General features: G+C 38.8%; 1 long non-coding RNA gene across 1 annotated transcript; it reads right to left on the reverse strand.

The window, feature by feature from the left end:
- Positions 1 to 346: 346 nt before the first annotated feature.
- On the reverse strand, positions 347 to 8,113 carry LOC141425573 (uncharacterized). The gene is made up of 5 exons (XR_012450549.1): positions 7,941 to 8,113; positions 7,188 to 7,298; positions 4,612 to 4,753; positions 2,218 to 2,342; positions 347 to 593 (listed from the first exon to the last, which is right to left on the reverse strand). It is a non-coding gene; the product is annotated as an uncharacterized lncRNA (long non-coding RNA).
- Between the last annotated feature and the right edge of the window lie 1,203 nt (positions 8,114 to 9,316).

Genomic DNA, 9,316 nt, shown 5'->3' on the forward strand with positions numbered 1-9,316 from the left:
TATAAAATAAAGAGGCCATATTAGATCAGTGTTTATAATCTTTTTCCAGAAGGGGTCATTTGCTTGTTTCCATGTGATGAAAGATAAAGGTTATTTTCTTCCCCAAATGTACTTAAGCATCCTCCCACATTTGGCATCTGCTTTATTTTATTTCTTTAGAAATTTATTCCCTTCACATAGAAAAAAATATTACCTTATTTTGTTTATTCGGGTAATGAAGCAATTTTAAAAGAATGCAAATATGCAAATACAAAAGAAAAACCAAAATCAAAAGTTTTTCCCCACAGTGAATTTCAAGATCAGGACTGCCATTGATTGACTTGAAAAGAAGAAATTATGGTATAAGTTTACATGGTACTATGTTTACTTTTAATTTTGATAGCAACAAATGAAAGGAAGTGCACATTTGCAAAGCTGTGTGGTAGCCCACAGTTAGGCTGGATCCAGGCACAGTGGATCTCTAGGACTCTTTTTAAATTTAATTTAATTATTTTTTTTTTCTCTAGGACCCTTTATGCTAACACAGTTGCATCATTTCTTCTGTATTCAGGTCTACAAATCTGGCCATCTTCACGAAGGCTGCACCATCAATGCTATATATACCAAGGAGAAAATGGTTAAAATACATGTGCAATTTTAAGGTCAAAGTTTAGAGGCATTTTGCAATGTTTCCAGGTGTCTGTAGATTTCTGTCTCATGAGAAATTGGCATGCTTCATCACTCCTGAATGGAGCAAGGAGAATCTCCTTCAGCATGGGAATAGCTTTTTGTAATTGTCTTTTCCCAATCTCTCTCCTACAGTAACAACTTAGCCAAAAGCACTTGTGGCTTTTTTTTTTTTTTTTGATCAGTTTCCAAAATGAGGATCTTATGCTGAAAAAAATGCCCTACCTTATTCATGTGATTCAATAAACCATAGCACAAATGACTTGTTCCCTGTAGAATTATTTTAGTAGTAAATTCCTGTGAAGAATTTCATATGCTGTTTTCATTTCTGGGCAAAAGTCTCTTTTAATGCCACCGAGTCCAAGTCTGGGGTCTGAATAAACTCATGACTCCTGCAGTGATAGGTAGACTCCTCTCAGGACTGTTGGCAGCAACTCTAGTGCCCAATGCAAGGTGATGTAGAAAGCTGTGACTCATAATGATGTGTTAGGTTTCTTTGTTCACCAAAGCAGAAAAACCAGATGTGTTGCCAAACACTGCATGTGCACCATAGTCTCAAAGTGTTGTGTGCAATTGGAGTTTTAACTTGAAGAAGTAACTCTTTACCATATCAAATAACTCAGGACCTTTGGGGTTCCCAAAAGGGGCTCCCAAAATAAAATAAAAATTTTATTTGTTTGTTTTGGGGATAGGATCTCATCATGTAGCACAGGCTGGCCTTGAACCTGCAATCCTCCTGCCTCAATCTCATAAGTACTGAGTTACAGATGTGCACCACCACACCCAGCTATAAGATTCTCTTAAAAATTTTTGACCACTATTTTTTTCATAATGCTGTTAGAATAAAAATGAATTACATATTTAAGTAAAATAGAATGTTGGGCAAAATGAGATAACCAGGAGTCAAAAAGATTGTATGCCACTTGGATGTGAGCACAGATATGTAATATCAGAATAGTGAGTATGTTATAATAGGTAGACAGGTTATAACTGTTCTACATGTATTATCTCAATTAATCCCCTCATAACACTCTTATGAAACAGGTACTATTATTGACTTGCATTTACAGATGAGAAATTTGAGGCTCCAAATGCTAGGCAACTTCCCCAATGATGCACAGCTAGTGACTACGCTGCAATTTGAACCCACAATTCCTAGGCTCTAAGGCCTCTGAATTATTATTACACTAATGTGAAAGAATCAGAGATGTATGTGGGAAAATAAGAAAAAAGCAAAGAAAGCAGAGTTCTTACCTGAAGGGTAAATATAAGGTTTTGGGGGTGGGGTAGAGTTAATTTAAAAAGAAATGAGTAAAACTATCTTTCTGGAAAGTACCATGTTTCAAAACAGAATCTGGATCCTTCAGCTTTAAATCTGCATTCCCAAAAAATCTTGTGAATAGTGACCTAGCCTCCATTGTGGGGGTTTATCAGGAAAGGTATCCCTTGGATTATAAAAATCCATGTTCTTAAGATTTTGCATTATAAACCAATGAATTTTTTCATGTCAAACAGCTTCTTAGGGGGTCAACTAGTATAAGAACTGATTACCCGAGCTCCTTTTCTGAGTCCCTTCTTTTGTTCATCTCTGTATCCTCCCAGCCCAGCACAGAGTCTGCAGCTAGTGGGCACCCAGTTGAAAGTGTCGATGGAATGAAAAAATAACCAATGAGGTTCTGAAACACAAGGTTGAGTACAAACAATTAGTAGACTCTGAAATATCCAGCAACTTGTGGAAAGAGCACTGCAGTAGAAATATTTAGACAAAGCGATTCAATTACTCCTCCCCACTCCCCCCGCCCGTCCCATCAGTGACACAGTTGACAATGGGCAGAACCACCTAACAATTTTACAAGGCAAACCTTGGTTTGAACAAGCACATGCCAGAACCGTGTATCTCCCAGTAGGGCTGACTCACGTGCACATCTTTTGATTCCCAATGCCTGCTTAGTCTTTTTGCAACCATCTTCTGCCATCATTTTCTTATCTTTAGAAAGCAGATTTTTTTTTTCTCATTGCTCTTGACTGTACTAAATGTGGTTCATTTGATTCCTGACCACTTTGATATTATGCTACAGTCGATGTGTGCTTTTTTTACTAATCCCTTCCAAAATGAAAGAGAGAAGAGCAATATTTTCTTATCAGTTGCGAACAACTCCTTCCCCTCTTCAAGTTCCCAAGAACAATGTTAGGTAATCTTAGTGACATATACTACACTATGCTGTGTTCTACCTTCCTCCTTAATGGTGCTTTGGTAATCTGACTTCTGTCCCTTTTGCAATTGTGGGTTGGCTCAACCAGGTGACTCTGCAGGTTTTCTTTTTTTGGGAGGAGGGGGAGGGACTTGTTCTTCCTGCAAAGGAAAAGCTATTGCTCTCACTAAATGAGTGTGAACACCCTGGGAGAGTTTCCTGCTGTGGCTTTGTTTGTTCCTGAAACAGGTTTTCCTACTTAGTTTTCTTGCTTCTAGCTTTGGTGAAGAGAAATGACATTGCTGGGGATTCTTTTCCTGTTCTTGATATATTAATACCTCTATTTTCTAAATAGGATGGGAGTAAAATCCTGCTATAGTGAAAAAAGGTTGCCTTGAATACTGCCCTAACAGATAGCATTTGCCTTGGGAGTAAGCGCCAATAATTTCCTTCTCTCTACAAATTGTCTCATAAAAATGTAAACCCAATCTTGGCTGACAGGGACTGCAGAGTTATTTAAATGTTAAACCACATAAGATTCTTCTGATGAGCTTAGCTTCAGTGTCTAAGAGAGCCAGGAATCCAGGATCCAGATCCCACTTGGGAGCCAATCTTATATTAAAACATGACGTATATTATCTAAGGAAATTTACTGCAATGCAGCCGGGAACTCTTTCTTTGAAATTTACAGCAATGGACTGCACCACAATTTGAACTTGAAAATTTGAGGGATTTTTTTTTTTTTTTTACCTAATCTCATATTCTGATGGAATTTTTAAATAAAATTTCTTTCATGCTAAATTTAATTATGCACTAAAATGAAATTAAAATACTCTTGTTTAGGTCATACTCATCTATATAAAATAGCCAAAGGGTCAAGGAATTCCATATGTTTCATAATGACCACCAAATAAGACATTGTATGAGGTCATTAACACTGTGTTTTGTTTTATATTACAATTCAAACCATTTTATATACACATACAAATGCATATGTAAGCATAAATATGTACATTGTTTCCTTCTTTTTCCTGAAATTACTATTACTTGCGGTACCGGGGTTTGAACTCAGGGCCTACACCTTGAGCCACTCCACCAGCTCTTCTTTGTAATGGGTTTTTTCTTTTAATTTTTTAAAAAATTTATCGTTTTTACATTTACTCAAATGTGTATACATTATTTGGGCCACCTTCCCCCTCTCTCCTCTTACTCCTCTCCCCGCCTCCCACCCCTCCCACTCTGCTTCCAGGCAGAATGATGTTTTTTTTCTAGATAAGGTCTCTTGAATTATTTGCCTGGGCTGGCCTCGAACTGGGATCTTCCTGATCGCTACCTCCTGAGTAGCTAGGATTACAGGTGTGAGCCACTGGAGTCCAGCTGCCAGCCCTTTTTTGTGATGGGTTTTCTCAAATAGGGTCTTGGGAACTGTTTGCCTGGGGCTGGCGTTGAACCTTGATCCTCCTGATCTCTTTCTCCTGAGTAGCTAGAATTATAGGCATGAGCCACTGGAGTCCAGCTGCCAGCCCTTTTTTGTGATGGGTTTTCTCAAGATAGGGTCTTGTGAACTATTTGCGTGGGCTGGCTTTGACCCTCTAGTCTCCTGATCTCTGACTCCTGAGTAGCTAGGATTACAGACTTGAGCAACCAGCACCTGGCTTTTCCTGAAATTATTTTAAAAGACACACTCCACATGATAAGGGACTGTAGTAAAGAGATCAAACTGCCCAGGTTCAATCCAAGCTCTGGTACTCACTGTTTGACCTTCTCCAAGTGTCAGGATTTTTTTCATCTGTAAAACTCAGGATTGTTGTGAAGTTTAAATGAAATAACTCATGTTAAGCATCTGGCACAGAGCCTGGCATACTCTGATATTAATCATTATGAAAAGTCAAGATCTGAGAAAAAGAAAAACAGAAATATTATAGCCATATGGATAAACATATGGCTTCAACTGTTCAAATTAAATTGTTGAATTGATTTTGAGTTTTCTGACACTTATAGCAGTAAGGTGAAACACAGCCCATTAGATAAATCTTAGGTTCAGAAGAGAAGAAGTGAGCTAATTTAGAAGTTTGACCAGCACCGAATTTCAAAGGGAAGTCATGGTGGTATATTGGATAATGTATTAAATAATGTTTTCAATAACATTTTACAGCAAATGCTGTAATTAATTTAATATGACTGATATAGCAACTTTTGGTAAAAGCCTAAACTATGTGATTAAAATGTAGCTCAATAAAAAATTATATAATGGACTTAAGTAAATTTGGCCCTGATTTATAGTCTTAAAGGATTGAAAAAAGCAAGAGCTGGGTGCAGTGGCACATGCCTGTCACCCTAAGCTATACCAAAGTTTGAGATCAGGAGGCTCATGGTTCCCAGTCAGCCCAGGCAAGAAAAGTTTGCAAGACCCTATACAAACACAAAAATCAGAGTATGGAGGCAGACAGACACCTGTTATCCCAGCTACAGTGGAAAGCATGAAATAAGAGGATCCCTGTCCAGGCTGGCCTGAGCAAAAAGTAAGACCCTATTTCAAAATAACTAGAGCAAAAAGAGCTGGAGGTATGGCTCAAGCGTTAGAGTACCTACCCCCATTCCCCTCCCCACCCCCCACAAGCAAACAAAACAAACAAGCAAGATTGGATAGATTGTAGGTAGGAGTAGGGAGCAGAGAGATTTCTCAGATGGAAGGAAAGGCATAAACAAATGTTTGGAGCCTGAGAAAGGCAAAGCATTTTTTGACAGCAATAAACACTGTATCTTTCACTATAAGATGTGTACATCATCCTTGTGTTCCCCCTTTCCATTTTGACATTTCCAAATTTGTGTAATTGGTATGTGTCTGATAATCACTATCTGACTATACAATGGTTGTTTCCTTTTTTCCCCTGAAATGTTCTTTAATTGATAGTGTGTCTTGTAATCATCAGTTGCATTTTAGAAATGGGAAAATAAGGTAAATCAGTTTTACTGGAACATAGAGTATATTAGGGTAGCTGAGAGAGCTAGTGCTAGAAAGTTGCTTTGTAAAGTTATGCAATAAACACATAACAAGGTCAGGGCGATGAGTTTTTGTAATACCTACTCTGCTTAATTTATTACCAGTGCAAAGGACTTTCTACTAGAATTATACTGATATAGTCTTCCCCAAAATAGTTGTAAATGTTTCTGTAGAGAGATATTTTTTCTTGGTCATTTATTCTTAAATTTACCTGCCTAAATGCTCAAAGGATAAGTTCCTCCTCACTGGACTTGACCTATTTGAGGCAGGAGTTGTAGCTCCAACAAATATCACAATTCCACATATGCAGTAGAGGCTCTATTAATATTTATGGAATACAAAATTCCTTAAATAGTTGTTGAATAAATGACAGTGGCTATTTTACTATTTTCAAAAAATTCTTAATGGATTATGTGGATGAAGACAGTTGTAGTTAATCTAGGAAAAGACCTTGGAGGAGGGAAGTGTGTAGTTAGTGACTGTTGGGAAGCAGGGAAGAGATGCAAGTTGGCAGAGAGGAAGAATAAGTACTGCACTTGGGGACACAGGCTATTGCAGTCCTGTTAAGCTTCAGATAGAAAATGATGAACCACGTGTGGGAGTGAAAGAGAACACCAGTGAGAATGAAGCTCATCAAGTGAGGGCAGGGACAGGGCGGGGACAGGAGGAAGAGGTTAGCTGTAGAACTGGAGATGGCCTGAATCAGTCATGACTCACTTTTACTAAAAATCAGTTATCAGTCAGAAAATATGTATGTTTACATGTAAATAATTATGTCACCCAGAACATAGGCTAGATCCCTCTCACACATGTCACCAAGCAGTCTCTATGACACTAAACACCAACCTCCCCATACTTGATCTTTCGCCAGCATCTAACACTACTGACATCTCTTTACTTTTTTTTTTGGTGTTACTGGGACTTGAACTCAGGGCTTCACACTTGCTAGACAGGCGTCTACCACTTGAGCCACTCCACCCCCACACACACTTTTTAAAATTGTGGTAAAATACACATAACACACAGAACTTGTCATCTTAACCACTTTAAGCACATTCACATTGTTCTGAAAATGGAATTTTGGACCCAAGGTCCAAACTCCCGAGATTTCATATGCTGGGTCTTGTCACCCATCCTTAATGGCCAAATAATGAAGCATGGTGAAGGCAGAGAAATGAGGTTTATTTCATGGCTTTGGACACGCAGTGGGAAGAGGCAGAGTAAGTACTCAGCTCATCTTTAGCCATCTTCGGGGTACAGACCTGAGCTATAGGTTTAAGTTGACAAAAGAACTGGGGGCAGGGGACAAAGGTAAGCATACTTACACAGTCCCAGTCACAGGTATGGTTTAGTTGGTCTCATGACTGGCAGGTAGGTGGTCCATCCTGAGGAAGGTCTGTTGTTGGGTGTAGTTTCTGTTCCTTGTCCTGTCCTTTCTGGAATTCAAGGTCATTGCAAGGTGACTGGAAAGAGAATGGCTTAGAACAAAGACAGGTATAAAATGCAGGACAGATTTCTTGCTATTAGTTAAGTCATGGACCTAAGAAAGAGTTAGTGCTTTTCAGCAAAAGCAGCTTGAGCACCTCATATACATCCATAGCACTTCTGAAACTCTGTACCCATTAAACATTAACTCCCTACAACCCCCATTCCTCATCTCCTGGCAACCACCATTCTACTTTCTGTTTCTCTAAGTTTGACTATTTATACTTTGGTAACTGATTTATATCTCTTAAAATAATGCCATCAAGGTTCATCCATATTGTAGCATGTTAGAATTTCCTTTCTTCTTAAGTTTGAATAATACACCATTGTTTAAGTCACATTTTGACTATGACCTCACTACTTTTTGAGATCTTCCCTTTCCTTGGCATCTACAACACTGCATTTTTCCTGGTTTTCCTCCTACCTTCCTGACACCTACTTCTCTGCTTTCTTTCAAGTTCACCCTCTACAACTTAACCATTCACTGTTAGCATTCATCTAATATTTATCCCCAACCCTCTTCTCCTCTTACTCTCTACTCTTTACTTAGACAATCTCATCAAGGATCATGGCCTCCCTTCCTGTTGACTTACCAGTGTTCCCACATGAAGCACTCGGGGAGGGGACCACGTGGAGTAGTAAGGAAGGTGGGGGGAGGTGGACATCTGCCTCACTGGTCAAGTCAGTAGAATCAGTGCTGATGAGCAAAGGCGTGATGGATGTCTCAGCCAGATTGCGCTCACATCTGGATCAGGAACTTATGATTTCAAAGGCATGGGACCAAAATAATGCTTGAGGAAGCTGACTCATTCTGTGACTTCATGGAAAGGAATGGAGCAAGAATAAGCTCTTGGGAGACAGGCTGAGGAGTCATCTTGGGAGACAAGATGACTGGTATCCAGGCTGTCTTTGACAACAGAAATGAGCTTGAAGTTAAAATATGTTTATAAGGGAAAATGGACCCAATTGGTGCTTTTCTGCCTATTGATGCAACATGTAGTCTTCTTTTTTGACCATACTTGAGGTCAAAAGAGCACTACTTCCAAAGATAAAACAAAAGCCAAGTAGAACATTGAGATATTTTTCTACCAATTTCTCCTTTCCCATCTTCTAGGACTGAAATCTGGGCAAAATCAGAGAAAGAAGAAGAAGACAGGCTGACAGGTCTATGCTTTCTTTCACCTTTTTTCTTTAATATTGATTTTATTTTTTAAAGTTAACAGCTTCACACTCTGCTTCCTCCACCCTTCAAAAACAGCCTTGTTATATCCCTTCATAATTGTCATTGACAGACTTCCTAAGCTTAAAAATACCCAAGAAAGGAGCATGTGTTTTCTTTTGGATTGAGCCTTAAAAATGCAAATGATCAATGTTACAAGTCAACTTACATAAGAAAAACCAACCAACAAACCTTAATTATTGAGAATGGTTGAACATTAGGTAATACAGTGAGTCATACCTAACCCTTATCCTATAAACATAATATAACAAATGTAGAATAGTAGTTAGCTTGCTTGTTGTGCAAGTTAACTTTTCTCATTGCTGTGACAAAATACCTGACAGAAACAACTTAAAGGAGGAAAGATTTCTTTTCGTCCACTGTCCATGATTTCTTGACCCATGAACTTGAGCAGAAGAACATCCTGGTGGTGGGTACATGTGGTGGAGGAATTTCATCACCTCATGACAGACAGGAAGCAGAGCATATGAGGGGAAAAGAGAAAGAGAGACACAGAGACAGAGAGGAAGCCAGGATAAAAGACAGCCTGCAAGGACATACCCCCAGTGAGCTACTTCCTTTAGGCAGGCCCCACCTCCTAAAGTTTCCATAACCTCCCAAAATAGCATCTCAGCTGAGGACCAAGCATTCAACACAAGAGCTTGTGGAAGACATCTTATATTCAAAGTATAATAATTGTTTTTTATTTTACTGCCTTTTCTGGATACAGTATTTCAAGTTTGTGTTGGG

The sequence above is a fragment of the Castor canadensis genome, chromosome 8 (genome assembly GCF_047511655.1).
Source record: "Castor canadensis chromosome 8, mCasCan1.hap1v2, whole genome shotgun sequence".
Lineage (NCBI taxonomy): Eukaryota > Metazoa > Chordata > Mammalia > Rodentia > Castoridae > Castor > Castor canadensis.